Source organism: Phalacrocorax carbo, chromosome 12 (genome assembly GCF_963921805.1).
Source record: "Phalacrocorax carbo chromosome 12, bPhaCar2.1, whole genome shotgun sequence".
NCBI classification, from domain to species: Eukaryota; Metazoa; Chordata; class Aves; order Suliformes; family Phalacrocoracidae; genus Phalacrocorax; species Phalacrocorax carbo.
This window is the reverse complement of record NC_087524.1, coordinates 5,001,388-5,016,212: the sequence shown is the minus strand read 5'-3', so window position 1 is coordinate 5,016,212 and position 14,825 is coordinate 5,001,388. Positions and strand designations below refer to the sequence as shown.

The following is a 14,825-nucleotide window of genomic DNA, read 5'->3' as shown; positions in this document are numbered from 1 at the left end:
CCTCCGCCGTCGGCGGCCGGCAGGGCACAGCGGGGTGCGGGGAGCCGGCGGGCGGGGGAGGGCGAGCCGCGGCGGCGGGGCCGGGGAGGGGAGGGGAAAGCCGCTCATCATGTTTAGGGGCGAGGGGAGTCTCCCTGCCCGGGCACCCGGTGCGCGGCCCCGGCTGCGGCGGTCTCCGCCTCTGGGAAGGTAGGACGCGGCCGCAGTGCTCCCCAGGGAGGCCTCAACGAGCTCCCCTCCCCCGCATCCCCCGGGGCTGCCGGGGCGGGGATTCCCTCTTCGGAGGAGCTGAGCCGGGGGGTCGTAGCGGCCCGGGGGCGGCGGATAAGGGTCCCCGGGGCGGCGGGGGTCGCTCTGGAGGAGACCCCCCGGGGAGGGAGGGCCCCGGGCGAGCGCTCCGCGGCGGGCAGGAGCCGCCAGGCGTCCCCGGGGCCGGGCTCGGTGCAGTAGGTGTGTGCGCTGCCCTCCCCGCGGCACAGAGCTCCTTCACAGCCGCATTAACGCCCGGGCAGCCTCGGCAAGGTAATATGTAACATTGCTTTCCACATGTTTTAGCGGTTTCTCTTGTTTTTTCAATCTCATCTCGCAGTTAAAAAAAGGAAAGGCAATATATGACCCAGTTTCCCTGTGAGGACCAACGGCAGCTGGGTGATAAGAGTTTGGGAGCCTGTGGGTTGCATCTGAGAAAGGGGCTTTATAAACTAAAATTGTTTTCTTATGAGGTAGCTTCAGCATTAAGTCATCAAATACAGCAAGTGGCTGTCAAGAAGCTGATGTTGTTTCCCATCAAACATTAGGGCGCACAATACCTGAACCAGCATTTTGACTGCCGAGGTCTGAAATGCTTTAATCCGTCACAGATATTTTCTTCGGGACTGTATCAGAGTTTCCAGCCATGTTATTGATTCCTGGAATCTTAAAAACACAGATAAACTTAATACAGGGAAATTTTCAAAACGGAAGCACTCCTACTGTCATTGTAATGTATTAAACTGTAAAATATAAGATGTAGCCTAGTTGCTATTATGCAGTAAGGCAATCACGTGCCATAGTTGACAGAGTGCCTCCTTACCTTGGCTACTGAATCTCAGTTTTAAAAGCAAAAGTATTTTTTCTCCTGGCCTTGTGTTTGTGTCACTACGTTATCGCTCTGAACAGATGTAATGTTGATGCTAAAGTGTCCTGTGGAAAGGAGCTGAGTGGCAATATGCTTATCTGAGTGTATGCGGTGTTCTGCTGAAGTCCTACAGAATGTGGCCCATTTCCTCTAAAGGGCAGAGACTGTTGCAAAAATGGAATTATCCTGATTAATAATTTAAATATCTCAAAATAAATAATGTATACCCACAAAGCTGTAACAGCAGGCATCTTTTTGTTGTTTCTCTTTTATGGCAGACTGTGTTAGTGTGAATGAATCCTGACACGATTCTAGAAACTGGGCCAAGATATCATTGATTATGCACTTTGAAGAAAAGTGGGAAAGGTAGAGGGAAGATTTACCATTCTTGAATTTCTTGGTATTGTGCTGTGGCCACAAAAGCCTGCTTATAGAAAAAATAAAGTTTTCGGGACAGGAAGATTCTGCAGTGAGTCCAACTATAGCAACTGTTGTAGATGCTGAAGTTACTTTATAAATGGCTTTTCTGAGAATAGCAGCTAGCTAATTTCATCTTACTTTGTTATGCTTTTCTGCTGTCTGACTGTATTGCTTTCAGACATCACCTGACTGCTTTTTTTTATATGTGGGCTACAGTAAGCTACAGCTGGGGAAGTGGATCAGAAGTGGCCTCCTAAATAAACTGGAAGTTGAAACTGCACCTGTCCTTAGCCCTTGGTATATGGATTATAGCTTGATCCCATGGGAGTATCTTCATAGTTTAAATCTAGCATCAAAATGCTTGGAGAACAAAACGGATGCTTCTTTCATCTGAGTCCCACAGGACTGAAAGATACGTCAAGAAGAAGAGGTGGGCAAAACTCCTTGCAGGGTGGAGGCGCTATGGTTTTAAGTTAGATTTTAATAACCAGACCTTAGGAGCACAGTTTTCCATTAGAAGTAAATCAATCTGTGGGTTAGCTACTGCTGAACAGAGCATTCCTCTTCTGAACTGGCACTAGTGCTCGTCTGACCACTTCTGCTGAACTGCAGTATTTAATTTTCTGCCAGTCTAGCTCCTCTGACTACCCTCCTGTGGTGTCTGATGAGTAACAGTGCTGGTGCGAAAAAAGGTTATAGCTGGAGGGATGGGACAGGACAGAAGGGGGAGGTGAGAAACAAGCGTGGCCCTTTCAGCAGCAGCTCTCTATTAGATCAGTTTAGCAGTAACGTGAAATTATACTCTTAAATTACAGAACTTCATGGCCCACAAAGGGGACAGTGTCACCGTAGTTCTTACTTTACTTCTGCCCTAAATCTAGAAATGGGCTAAGTGTGAGACCTAGTGTATCCAAAAAGCCTAAGTCTGACATGATTTTAAAACCTTCAAGAAGTAAATGTTTTCTCTCCCAAGTTTTCAAATCATCAACATATTGCTTACTTGACTTTAATCACTCAGTTTTCTGATGACTGAGTGTTACAATTCCGTTACATGGAAACTTCTTCCCAAAAAAAATTCTTCCCAGGGATATTTTAGTAATACAAGGTAACGCCTGTGATTCTGAAATAATCCCAAGAGTTCATCAGCTTCTCTGTACTTGCATTCACACTGTCTTCCTTCCAGTCACCTATGTAATCTTAGATCATATTGTGTAGACCACTGAGATAGCCTCAGTATGCAAAAAAGCTAGACAAAAGTTATTTGATTGAATTTGCCACTTCTCAGTCTTCCAGATTCATTAAATGGGTGGTAAAACCTGCTGACATCAAGAGATTTATGAATACATATTGACTCACACCACTTTTACCAGAGAGTAAAAGGTGCATTTTAACATCTGGGATGTGTCTTCAGGACAGACCTCTGACCTTCTTATCGTTTGGGGGTAGCATTATGTTTACTTAAGTAACTTATTTATTTATTTCCCCCGTATTTTTCTGGGGGAGGAGGGCTGGGGGGGAGGTATTTCTATCAATGTGTATGTACCAAAAGAACTATTTTAATCATGGAGATGAGAATTCAAAGAATCGTACCTGACATAATTATTGAGCTGTACCTAAAAACTTCCAGTACAGGAGATTTCACAGCATAAATAGCTTAATCTACTAACCTCTTAGGTATATAAGGTTTTTTCCAAATATCTACTTGAGATAATTTCTTAATGCCCTACACTAGTTGGTACAGAAAGCAAGAACTGATCATCATTTGAATAAAAAAAATCTCTAAATACTGGAAGGCATATATGCCCAGTCTTCCCTTTTTGAAGCTAAAGACATGAAAGTACTTCATTTTTGAGAACACTCATATGTTTTATTGCTCTTCAGACTCAGATTTCTCTCTATATTTCGAAGAAACATTAAGCATAGCTGTTTAGTCCTTATCAGTGTATAGCTAAGAAGAAATACCCCAACTTTCCTGCAGGAGATTACCACTGGTTTGGAGAGCGAGGGCAAGGTGGTCACTGGCAACCATATCCACTGCAAGAGCTGTTTGCAGAGGTCATGTATGACTATATTTGAGTTTGATATGAGAAAGTAATGTGGAACCATCAAGAACACTAGTAAAATTGAGATTTACCCTGTGTAATCTTTCCTCTTTCTCCATTAAGCCAGTTATTTTGTTGAAAAATTATGAAATTAGACTTTCTAATGTTATTTGATATTGGCACCTTCCTATCTTCTACATGTCTATGAAGTAAGTTGCCAAATCATTTATTTTTGTGTCTTCATAGTACGAACAGTCTCATGGCATCTGTTGTGTTCCTGATTTTCATCTCATTCTATTTGAAGTCCCCTAGTAATTTGTAGAAAAGCAAGTAGAACTAAAAATGGATGTTCACATATCCCAGTAACATCACATTCAGTAAGCGTAGTTCTTCTTTTAGATGTACCTGTGTACAACTTTAGGGGGATGCACTATGCCTCCCGACAAGCCCCGAGCAAGGTATGTACTTAAGTCAGGCAGCTGACTCCCAAACCTAAAACTTCCTGACAGTCAGGGAATACCAGTGGAGCTGTGCTGAGGGGCAACGGCTCACGGTCGGCAGTTCCCATCGCTGGGACTGGTCGCTCCAGACTAGTCATTAAGGAACACTGTAATTCTGTAATAATGTAGAGGTTATGTAACGCGAGCTGGCTGTTGAAATGCACATTTATTTTGTCAAATTCAGTAAATGGTATGTTCCATGTTTTTTGTCATACAGAGGATATCAAACGTGGAGTTTAACTAGCCACTAGATGTCAATGTTGTTGTGCTAAAAGGCAAATGCAGTTTTATTTGTTTGGCTGATAAAGTCACATATTAAATAAAAGCACTTCTGGATTCAGATTTTTTCCAGTATAGAGTCAGTTACAAAAAATATCATAGACAAGCCTGTATTACGTCCATTATTTTGAGAGCAGCTGTGCTGTTTTATGCTATTTTGGAGTTGCAATTACCATTTCAGTGCGCAATCATTGTTAGAAAAGTGCCTTTGAAAAAATAGCATCTGATTGTTCTTCAGTTTTCTCCCCTGTTCCAAAATCTCAGATCTTTGTGTAAGTAACTGAAACCATTGTATTGCATTGTATTTGTTAATAAGATAAAATAGAGATAATAATATGATATCTAATCCTATTATAAGAGTATAGAATTTCCTAAACTCCAATTATCGGTGGAAATTTTCCTCTTACTATTCCTGTTTAACACCATTAGAGATCAATGTCAAATACACTGTGTCAGGACAGAATTTCTAGAACACTAAGGCTTCCAATGTGATAAACAATTTGGAAAACTCGGTTCTTTTGAAAATCTGGCCTTGATTCTGTATAACTAAAGGCAGAGCCAACAGATGATGGAATATTAGAAGGCCATGTAAAGTAGAATTTGATCTGTGGACCTTTCTTATTCCAGGCTCCTTTACTTCTAAGGTAAACAAATCACACCAAACCTCCACAGCTACTTACTGCCTAATGCAGTGTCAGGCTTTTATCTGAAGGCAGTGGTTCTCTTGGCTGTCTGCAGAGCACTTTGAGACCAAAGTTTGGGAATTAATTTTATAAACATTAATCCAAAGCTCAAGAAGACAATGGTACACATCTCAAATTCCAGGTTAAGCTTGTTCTGCTGATAGGAGAAAAAAATATCAAAGGCTTTTATTAGAAGTTGAGTTGAAACTTTCAGTTGATGGGAAAATCTCCAAGAACAAAAATATGAGGAAATTGCTTCATTATCATGGACTGAGCTAGTTTAAGTCATGCTCAACACTTTATTTGATGGTAACGTCAGTTACACTCAACATGCTAATGAATCACAGGTAAATGAAGATGTAACTGTTTAATTTCTAACATCTATTTTAGTTTTCTTGACCATTAATTCAGAGTTATGGGAGAATCTTATAATATCTTGAAAACCAGATTGTTTCATTCATTCATTCTGTTGCAGTTAAGGGAACACTCATAGCAACAACGTTGATCCTAAAGTTTGTGTGAACTTCAAAAAATATCATTAAAATAAAGTAAGCTGCAAGCCCTTGTTAATATGTATAGTGTAAATAAAGCCAGTATGACCTATGAAGACTGATTTAGTTATGGAAAAAATAAAGCAAGCTTGCATCATAAAATAATTCATGGAAGCAACCTCCCATATTGTCTCTACAGTTGGTTTCTGTTTTGTTTTTTTTTTTGATGAACGGTAAAGAATTTTACCTAATAAATCCCCTAGAGAGATATTATGTAGACTCCTGTCTATTGTCCTTTAACTGTCACTGCTAGTGCCATGGTTTTTGTGTGGCAGGTAATTTTGGTCTCCAGAGCTTACAGTCTGGCAGCTCTGTTGAGAATAAAGCTTACTAAAAGATTACACATGCATGTAGGCATGCATAAACAAGTATAGTGACTTCAGCCTATCAAGAATTTAATTAAAAAGTAATTATCAATATGTACAAAATGCTACTTAGTTTTATCAACCTGTGTTGAAATAAATGGAATACAGAAACTCACTCCTCCAGTGAGTTCCAGTTTTGATTTGAGGAGGTTTTAGAAGTGCTTTACACTTAAATTCCCCAAAGTATGAACATTTTCCTAAGAGAGCAAAGAATGCTTAATCCTACTTCTACGTCTAGATCTGTTATGGTGAAAAGCGACTGATGGCATTCAAATACATAAATCCAAGAAAAAGGGAAATCTGTTTTTTCCAGTTTTAGAATTATTATATGAGGGAAAAATGAAAGAAAGTAATAAGCAAGAGACAAGGAAAATATAGTAAAGTGGAAATAACCCCAACCAACCAACCAACAAACAATGTAGTTGTTTTCTTTAAATTAGGTTGTTTCCTGCTGGGTTTTTTTTTGTGAAAATAAAAAGAATATGTGAGCAAAATTACAGTCCATTACACTTTTAAATCATAGTGGAAAAGATATGCATTCCCTTGTTTCCAGATACACATTTCTGTGCATAATGCCTACCATATATATATATTCATAATGATTAACTTACAATGAGAATTGAGGCATGGTACAAATGATTTACAGTAGAAGGTATGGAATCTAAAGTCTTCTGTATAAAGGCGAGTGACAAGTCACTACCTTGAGTCATAGAAGCAGTTAAGCACTGCTCATGTACCTGGCTTAGAAAACCTGGAAAAGAAAGGTGCCTAAGATATAATGTAATAGGAAAATAAGGCCTTATTCTGGCATGCACGTTCCAGAAAACACTTGAGCTTTTAGAGACATTTTGCTTAACTAAAAGGTGAAATCTTAATCCAGGAATCAAGAAGGTCAGTCCTGCAAACTGTACTATGCACCTGGTCAGATGTGTTCTTCACAGCATTTTCCATTGATTGTCATAAAGCTAAGAAAATATTTCGTAGCAGAAATTATTTGCGATATATAGTAGTAGAGTCAAGTGTTTGGAATCTCACAGATAGATTTAAAAAAATAAGGGATAAGAGCATAATAGGGCATAATGATGACAGAATCAACCCTCATCCTACCTTATGCTTTCAGTGGGTTTACTTATGTGGTAAAGTAACTGTACAGTAACTGCACATAGGGGCTGATAGTATCTGGGGTATAGTATGGGGTTGAGGTGATCAGTAGCTGATCATTCAGTGGAGGCTGAAGGATAGAGGGATATAAAGAGGCTGCTTTGAGCAGTGAAGTAGGAGGAATCAGTAAAAACTCCTATTTAACTTTTTTTTATGAACATGCTTATAGAGTACTACTGTGAGACCTCATTTAATTAATAATACCATTAGCCATTCTGCTAGAACTGACCTTTCATTAGTAAAAGTATACTACTGATTGCCAGATTTTAGAAATAATAGGGGTTGTATTTCAAATTAAATACAATTTTGTGTTATTTAATTACCAATATCATTCAGACATAAAGTACTGAAATCCTATCTACCTTTCTATTGGAAGTATTGCCAGGATACTATTCATTCCATGGCACCTAAGTGGAACACAAAGAATAACTATCCTAAATGGGGAACAATTAGTCTAACTTAGTTTCAAATATCAAGTTTGTTACATATGAGTTATGTTACTTATAGCCAGCAACACTAAGCCATGCAATATCCACAACTCTAGAAGTAAAAATAGCAGGCAAAATAAACTGCTGGGGAAAGTAAAACAAGTAAAAAGAAATACTTCAGCTTATACCGTGGGGAGATCCTGCTACTTGCTGAAACCACATTCAATTTGGAATCGATACATTAAAACGTTAACAGTTACATATCTAGATGGCTGCTTTTCTTGAATGGAAATAAAATATAACCACATGAAAGGTAAGGGTCCAGAAGTGAAGTGAGTTTTGAGTGAAAAAACGTTTCCTTCAGCATACCGTGGAATTTTCTCCCAAGTTTGCATTACACTGTCCTCAGATATACAGTTCTTAAAAGATGGATTGTATTATGTAAAGTTACATTAGGATCTGTTGTAATATATTTTAATAATCTTATTTTAGTCAATTTGTGCCACTCTTTCACTGTACAACTAACTTTTATTTGAACCTCGGCCTTAACAGTCAGTGTTCGGCAGGTTTCCGTTACCTGAGTTTGTTAACAAAAGGAAAATATTCTTCTGACAACCTAATTTATTTTAGATGTGGTGATAATCCATCCACAAGTTTTAAGAACTAGGGAAATTGGTATTTGGAGATGAAACATTAAATTCAGTTCCTAATACGGGACTCCTGAGGCATAATCTTTCTCAGACAAACAATTTTCTGTCAAGCCTCAACTTGTGATTGTAATTTTCTAAAATCACCTAATTTTGGAGAAAGTTAAAGTAGCTGAGTAAGTTTAAGGTATTCTGCATACAGAAACAAACCTGGTTTGTTACATTTTTGGGAGCTAATGTATACTGTGGAATAAAACTCCCATGTTTCTGTGTAGGGGTTACTTTAATGACCAATATTTTGCCATCCATTCTTTCTTGCAACTTGCCCTTTGCCTCCGATATCTTGCCTTCAAATTCAAGATCATTTGTTACCACTTGGAAAGATTTTACTACATTATGAAAGAAAAGTAAGTCTTATTGAGACACTTTCTTATCTCCATCTTCATTGTCCTGAAATGATGCAACCAGTGATATTCTCCTAATGTAGAAAAGTGACTTCTAAAAGCAGGGAAGTATTTTAAGATGCTTTTAATTGCAGAGTATAGAGATAACTATGTTCTAGAGACAGTCCTCAAAACTTCTACATGTTCAAGCTTGACGAAATAAAATATTTCCTATAATTCAAAAACTTTTTGACAAATTTTGAAAATGTAGTTTTCATAACCTTAACAACCAAATGACACTTAGCTATAGCACACCTCACTATTTTATGCAGTATATGAGTTGGAAAGTTATGTATAAGCAGTTTTTCATTTGCACTATCCATTAAATTGTAGACAGGGAGATAACTTCCAAAATTAACATTAGCTTTGTCAGCATTGTCAGAGGACACATTTCCAGAAGTTCAAAACAATGGTATATAGTACAATTTTTTAATGTGGTTTCATTGCTGCCTTGAAGGTAATGAAATAGATGATGAATTGTCATCCTTTCAGCTCTGTAGTAAGAACAACTAGCAAAGCATTTTGTTATTTCCTTACTTGGAGACATCGACGCCTGCAGAAAGATATGCCCATATATCAGAATATTAAATTGTGTTCCCAGTTAAAAAGAAGCTGATGTGTTGTTAATATGTGAAAGTACTGTTATACTGGGATCTAACACTACAGTATGAAAACCAAAGCCTTAAACTTAGGGTGACATCCATGATTTGTATTGATTTGCAGTTCAGTGCAGTCTTAGAACAACACAAATACCCTGATCTTGGACCCTGAGAGTCTTTATGAAAGGGCACCACAGCCCAGGTCACACAGATAATAATACAGCCGCCTGTCAGCCACATCCACGCAGATCCTCCATGTCCTCGGCAAAGAGGGATTTAGCCGTCTTCGTAACATCCCCCATTCTGAATCTATAGCAACCCTCCTCTAATATGCAAAGCTATTTTTAGCATCAGGGCAGCCTTGAAAACAGCAGGTAAAGCATGAAAAGAATGAATAAGTGGTTGTGGTGCTTGCCTGTGAATAGAAGCTATATATAGATCTTGAGAGAGAGATATCTTAATATCTCTCTCTTAATATACACATATAATGTGTATGTGAAGGGAGATCTGTCTCCCTGAGGGGAGGTAGAGGTGTCAGAAACATAGCGTAGAGCATTATTACTACTTCTGGCCTGAGCAGTTATTGTAAAAGTCATTATTTCAGATTGTTCTGTTTAGGAAAATAAATTGTTAATGGAATCAGGCATTTTTGAGTCTGTCTTTATTTGCAAAGAACGTATAGCATTCATTTCCCTGAGTGAAGAGCAAATTGAACAGCAGGAGACTATTTGTAGCTCTTTTCAGCCAATACCTACTCCAAGAAGGATGTTTCTCAAGTTCTCCTTTCCAATGCCTGAGGTTTAAGGTCTCGGTTTCTGTGATCTCTCTACTGCCCTCTGGGTTCCTGCTCCTGGTTTCTTGTCCTTCTCTTTTTCTCATATATTCTTCCATTTGCTGCAAAAAAATGCTGAGGAAAAAAAGCCGCATGTGCCTTTGTTTAATCAGTAGTGTGTGCCATTTATTTAGCTGGGGAGCTATATTGCTTCATGAAGGAGCTTATTACTTCTTACTGATGTATTATATTGAGGCTGGGAATTAGGCCCTCCAGTTTTAATGACTTTTTGCCTAAATCACAAGGGCAGCAACAGCGGAAACTTGCAGATGCCTAAAAGTAATTGGTGTCTAAAAGAAAGTCAACTGTATGGAATTTGGATTGTTGTCTTAGAAAAGTGATCTATAGGAAGCACTGTAAGCTCAAAATGTGAATGTTGCCATACTCAAAGTAGGGAAAATCCTTTAGTTTCTGAGCAGTCATAACTATAACATGTATCTCTCTGTTGGTACAAAAATTACCTTTAAAACTACAGCCAGTTCTTAAAGAACGATGTTGTGCTGATTTTGCTCTCCCACTGCAGAGAGCCAACAGCCAAAAGAGCAAGTCTTTCTTAAAGCTGTACTGAGTAAATAGCATGTTGGCATATGACCAAACAGATGTGATGGACTTCTTCAGCCCTCCAGAGTCTCCTCTGCAGCGGGATGTGGTTCATAAGGAAAAGGGATGAGGGAGTTCCGCTTGGTGTGGTATCTTATCTGCCAGAGAATGTGCTGGGCTTTGTGCAGTGGCAGTGTGCCCACCATCGGGTCAGCTCTCAGGCAGATCTAGCATTTGCTTGAGGTAAAAGGGATTACCCTTGCCAAAATAAGGTATTTTTCCAAATTTCTTGAATTCTTAAGAAGAATAAAAATGTCAGTAAAATACACTTGTGGAGCTATCACCAACAACCCCTTAAAATGTTTCAGTGCTGATCCAAATCCCAGCTTTGTAAAGCATTTTGATTAGCAATGATGAAACAATAATATGTGTTTGATGAGGCATATCCTTATCATTGTGCAATTCATTATGTCAGTGGCACTCCAGCACGGCTTTTGCTTGAACTATTTCAGTGACTTCAGTGGCACTAAGATTTCTTTCATTGTGAATTATTCAGGACGTAGAAACCTTCTGTTGTTAACAAGTAAAGATTCTTTCCTCAAAAGCCTGTTATCTCAGCCATGTAACAAATAAATTACCTATGTACATTTCAATAAATAACATTTAGTTACTTTTTTCTGTCTGCAAAATGACAAGAAAAATTAAATGCAAGTTTATAAAGATTAGAATAATTCTGCAGGGAGCCAATGCCATGAAAAAAGTACAGAAGGGCAATGTAAGATAGCACAGGTCAAGGAAAGGATTTTATAACATGCCGTCTGTTTTTAATTAGCATCTTGGCAAACTGGAAGAGCTCAAACATTTTTCCATGAAGAAATGTATTACAGACTTTTCTAGCTGCCAATTAAATGGCATTTAGCTACAGTGACAGTGGTATGTTGTTTTGGGTCTGTAGAAAGCACTTGCTCATGCTAGAAAATCTGGGACATTTTGTTTTGGATACAGGGTTCTTACTGGACTGGGTTTTCCACCTCTGTATTTTTACTGTAGGCATGAAGGATACCTCTTATTTGGTCCAGACTTAGGTAGTTTGTCACCAGTTCTGATTTAAATGTTTGTGAGCATTTGTTTGAGAGCCCAAACATGTGGCTCTCTATACATTTTGTCTTACAGCAGAGCCACTACTCCCTGCCCGCCTGTGTTGTCAGCTGCTTGTTCTGGCTTTAGCAGTTCCTGTTTTGTTTTGGAAGGATTTGGGCTTCTTTAGGGTTTTATCTGGTTTTTGTTCTTTACCAGATCATTTATTTAATCCAGTTTGGAGAATAGCATTAGAGACAGAGGCACTGGTAGCAAGCTGTGGAAGAGGGCAGAACCAAGAGTCCGTGGAAGAGAAATGGAAGAGGGAAACCATCCCATTAAGGACAGCGTTGCACAGAGCTACGTTCTCAATATCACCATGCCAGTTTCTTCAGAAGTCATGAGACCATTTCCAATTATAAATGAACCACTGATTTTCTCAGTAGTATCATGCTTTTGATGTCTGATCAGGCTATGTAAGGAAAAAAAAAGGCAAAGAAAGTAGCTTGCATATTTGAAGATGACTTTTCCTCCCTGAAAGGTTCCTATAGAGGGTACTTTAATCTTACGGTAGGATGCACGCTAGGTGATGAGTCTGATGTCAGTTCCATTGAACTGGACTGGCGTGTTGTCTGGCTGAAAAGTGTCCCCATTTCCAACCTTGCACACATGAGATGTTGATCTTCCCCAAGCATAAATTAACTATTGGGAAATTTTCTTGAAAGTTTTCTTCAAAGGTTGAGAAAGCGTAGATTTCTGCAGGAAGTGAAAACCTGGGGTTCTTCTTTATTGTTTCCTTTCCTAATACTTCCCTCTATGTTAGGTGTGGTCTCAGTTCCTGCTTCCAACCATGAAGTAGCACAGCTTCACACATCTTTGAATTGGGCTCTCCTTCGCTCTTGAGCTTGTATGCTTGCTCTTTTCATTTCCCCCCCTACCCCCCCCCGTCTCTAAATATGCGCTGTCAGCATTTTCAAGGCAAAACACAGACAATAGAAACAAAGCAGGGACTATTTGTTTAGGTCTGGAGAAAAGTGTGTAGTATTCAGGAGAGCAGTTCACTTTGTGCTACTGCATTATGTGCTGCAAAGCATACTGCTTTGTAACAAAGCTTATGGGCCCTTAAAAAGCCTGATAAAGCAACTGGTCCCACTCTGCTGGAAAACAGAACGCAGGAGCTAGGTAAAAGCTGAGGAATCCCAGCTCTGGGATTTATACAGGCAACCAACCTCGTTTGGAGGAGCAGCAATAGACAACCCAGAGGAAACTGAGGGTCAATACATAACAAGATCGATAGGATTTATCAGATCTTTCTCATAGTGAAGGGCCAGTCCAATAGCTGAGGTTATGTCCATGTTTGACCTGAAGGACAGTTAATGGATTTTTCTGTTTGATAGTTTTTTCTGTTCTCTTTCTTTACTTAAATAAGGTAAAGCTACCAAGCTGTGGCACTTACCAGCCTGCCTTGGAAGATGGTCAGACCGGAATGCACCGTCATCCTGCTGAACGTGTAAACACACTTAACATTAGCAGTATTGTCAACATCAGCTGTTCAAAGGTGATGGACTAGGTCCTTAGAATTTTGTGATACTGGTTTAAAAGCCATGTGATATCAAAAGAGTACATTTTGGATACTCCATACGTAGCTTCTTAGCCTTTATCCTTCTTGGTTACCCAGGAGCTTGGATGAGGTGTCCTCCCTAGGTCCCTCCCAGCCTGAGAGCGCCATTCAAAAATCACAAGGGGTAGAAATCCTATAGCTTTAAAGTGGCTTCTAAGGTAATTTCTAATATTCTATACTATTGAAAAACCTGCAATTTAAAATACAGCATCAAGAATCATAAAGATGTCGGAAGTTCTTGATTATTACAAAATAAAGCCTAAACATAGATAAATTTTGCCTAGCTTCTCTTTGGATGAAATACATTGCGCACCTGATTTTCTTAAAGAATAAGGTATGTCAGGTAACAGACATCTCTCCTGACATACTTTTTGTCATTGGTCAAATTCTGGTGTACCTAAGCCAGCGAGCAGTCCTAGAGGCACCTGCACACTCACCAGGATACGCTCAGTGGAACAGGTGTTCTGCATCACCATGCAGTTTTGGCCATGAGAGCTAAGACCTGACTCTTCAGAGGTGATCACTTCTCACTCCATGGTGAACTGTGAACTGGCTACTTTATGCAAGGGAAAGGAGACCACCCTCTGAATTTTTCTTTCCTCTAAAGTTGGCAGCAATTAAGTAGCCATTTCCTCAGCTCTTTGACACAGGGACTGGCCTGGTTGTTCTGCTTTAATGAAACTTGTGGTGCAGTAAAGAAGCATGTCCGTAATACAGACCTGTATAGACAGGACAGGGCAAAGTCAGAAGAACTTTCTAAACAGAAAGTTCTGGGCAGCCCTGTGATCATGCCCAAGCTACTCTGTGTTATGAGCTATTGTAAGGGCATCTTGAGTTTTATTACACCTAACCTGCAGAAGGCCTCTTCCTGGCAATGGCTCTTGGTGCCAGATCCACCAGGAAGCATAGTCTTTTCAGAACTGCCTAGAATTCACAAGACTCTGTGTTTATTGAAAGTACAGCCTCGGTCTCAGCTGCTTTAAATTTGCCACGTGCTGCAGAATTGGTTAAAAGGGTGCCACTGGGAGAGCGAAAACTCAGGCTCGTGAGATGTTTGTAGGAGCCTTTGATCTGAAAATCCTTCTGCTCCAAACACAGTAGTAACATAGCAATGACAATGTTTTGTTCTTTAGGAGACTAGTGAATATTGGGATGTGATTCTGATTATTGCACATCTGTGTGAGGTAATCGTATGGGCTTAACACCACGCACAGTCAAGTTTGCTGAAGTCTCACCATCCCCATTCATGGGTTTTGGATTAGGCCACATATGCACAGGCAGCTCATCCTGCACAACACAGTTTTCTAAAAGCAGGATGAGATACAGGATAACCGTAACAGTATATGTATCTGCAAAGGGAAATGTAGTCAGTATGAAACCACAGGAAGCTTATTAAAGTTTTGTCATATGTTGGTAATGAAAACATATTGGGCTAATGCAAATACGCAAATATAGTCAGTGGAGCAGAGTTAATCCCTCAAAGTAATAAATATTTTTAAAAATAATTTTTGGCTCTTCTG

At 39.5% G+C, this 14,825-nt stretch overlaps 1 protein-coding gene across 3 annotated transcripts in view; it reads left to right on the top strand.

The window, feature by feature from the left end:
• Nucleotides 1-81: 81 nt before the first annotated feature.
• Nucleotides 82-14,825, top strand: part of LGI1 (leucine rich glioma inactivated 1) — a 34,731-nt gene continuing 19,987 nt past the window's right edge. For 2 of the 3 annotated variants that reach the window (XM_064463813.1, XM_064463811.1), the window contains exon 1: nt 82-522. The gene's annotated coding sequence lies outside the window, so the exon portion shown is untranslated. The remainder of the gene's footprint in view (nt 523-14,825) is intronic. The other variant, XM_064463812.1, reaches the window with a different exon arrangement.